Source organism: Propithecus coquereli, unplaced genomic scaffold, assembly GCF_000956105.1.
Source record: "Propithecus coquereli isolate 6110/MARCELLA unplaced genomic scaffold, Pcoq_1.0 Scaffold1347, whole genome shotgun sequence".
Taxonomy (NCBI): Eukaryota; Metazoa; Chordata; class Mammalia; order Primates; family Indriidae; genus Propithecus; species Propithecus coquereli.
The window spans coordinates 65,668-67,552 of record NW_012137714.1 but is presented as its reverse complement, the minus strand read 5'-3'; the positions used below and the strand labels follow the sequence as shown (position 1 = coordinate 67,552).

General features: G+C 43.7%; 1 protein-coding gene across 1 annotated transcript in view; it reads right to left on the bottom strand.

The window, feature by feature from the left end:
- The window catches only part of MTMR9 (myotubularin related protein 9), a 37,601-nt gene that overhangs the window by 18,558 nt on the left and 17,158 nt on the right, over positions 1-1,885 (bottom strand). The gene's annotated exons all lie outside the window — the stretch shown is intronic.

Genomic DNA, 1,885 nt, shown 5'->3' with positions numbered 1-1,885 from the left:
TCATATCTTTCTGCTACACTGTCCCATTCTCAAGTTGGGACAATAACTCTACTGTCCCAAAATGACCCTATATTTATCTGGAGCACTTGAATTCTTGGTAACAGACAAACCAGAAAAGGCCGACTAGCCGGGAGGAACAGATGCAACATGCTCCATCACCTGGCAGATCCATCCCTCTGGGAGGGGCTTGTGGAAAAGAGTATTTCCGTGGCTGGACAAGACGGGCGCCAGATCAGTTAGCATCGTTCACACTGCAGTAATTATGGAGACTCACCTGCAGGTGAGGAGGTGAACCAACAGCATGCTACTGGGAGGTGACAGTCTCAGCACCAAACTGAATGGACTCTCAGAATGAAGTTACCACAGGGGATCGGGTCACAGAAGGATCAGGCTCGCAAGAGCATGGGCCCATGATTTATTCAGTAATTGACTGGACATATACTTCAGCAGTTTAACAAAAACATCTCCACCCAAAGGTATTTTTCTGTCTATACATCATGAAGCCTTCCCCCCACCAGCTCATAAAACAGAAAATATGGAGTAGCATGGCTATATAATCCATTATCCACTTCTATATACATCAATATATTTTTTTCCACTTCTATATCATCTTTGGCTGCCAATCACTCCAAACAGAAGCAGAACAGTCAGATATGGACGTCTGATCTCGGTCAGAGCTGCCATCGGTCAGTGCCGCCACTATCGTAAATGCAAGTCAGCAACCACTCTGACGGGCAATACTCATATTTTGACTTGATAGGTCTTTTCCTTTAAACACATTAATGCTGAGAGAACTGAAAACATTTCAATTCTGAAGGGCAGTTGGAACTACACAGAAAAAAGCTTCATCAGAATTCTTGCTGCAGTTTGGAAAACTGAGCACTTGCCAGTTATTCCTCCAATGGGATTCTCTGAGTGGCAGCAGAATATATTTGGCTGTATGAATTTTTGATTACAAAGAACAGTTCAGGCTGGGCACCGTGGCTCATGCCTATAATCCCAGCACTTCGGGAGGCTGAGGCAAGAAGATTCCTTGAGGCCAGGAGTTTGAGATCAGCCTGCGCAAAATAGTGAGACCCTGTCTCTACAAAAAACAAAACAAAACAAACAAACAAACAAAAGAACAGCTCAACTATGCTATGTGAGGAGTTTACTTATTACTCCTAAATCATGTCAAGAGGTATTCAGGGGAGGTAAGGGATGGAGCGAGGGACTGTGTCCCAGGAAAAGGCTAGAGGCCAGGTTCTCCATGTGTATTCACTGTGCTGTAAAATCACTCAGTGAGCATTCATTTTCTGAGGTCAGATGAGGATTGCTCATAATCTACAGTTTCTTTTCAGCCCTAAGGGCATCCATATAATCAGTCAGTTTCTAAAGAGCTTTAGATAGATACACACACACACACACACACACACACACACACACACACACTCTGCTACTTAGCAACTGATTAGTGTCTGACGCTAAGGAAGCTGAGCGAAGGCAATCAGCAAGTTGGTGATATGCTTCTTTGCCCTCTTTCCTCACCACTGAGCTTCAACGCAGGCAACGTCTCTCAGACCCACCAGCCAACCATCTTATAGATTACTGGTCACAAAGGGATAAGAAGAAAAATGTGGACTAGTCAGTGAAAGTCCAACCTCCTAACTGAAAAACAAAAACAAAAAAGCACATGCTCAACTGAAGTGGGCCAGTAGCCTCTGCCCAAATGATGGGACGTTACTTTAATTTATCAATCTAGATGGAAACTACGTGCTTTCTCACTCGAGTTAACGAATTAGGCCAAATCAACATCACACATTACTTCCAAATAATTACTCCCAGATGTGTGAGACAACCAGTTCAGTTCACCTTCTCACTTCCTTAAGTAAAATCAGCAAAGACA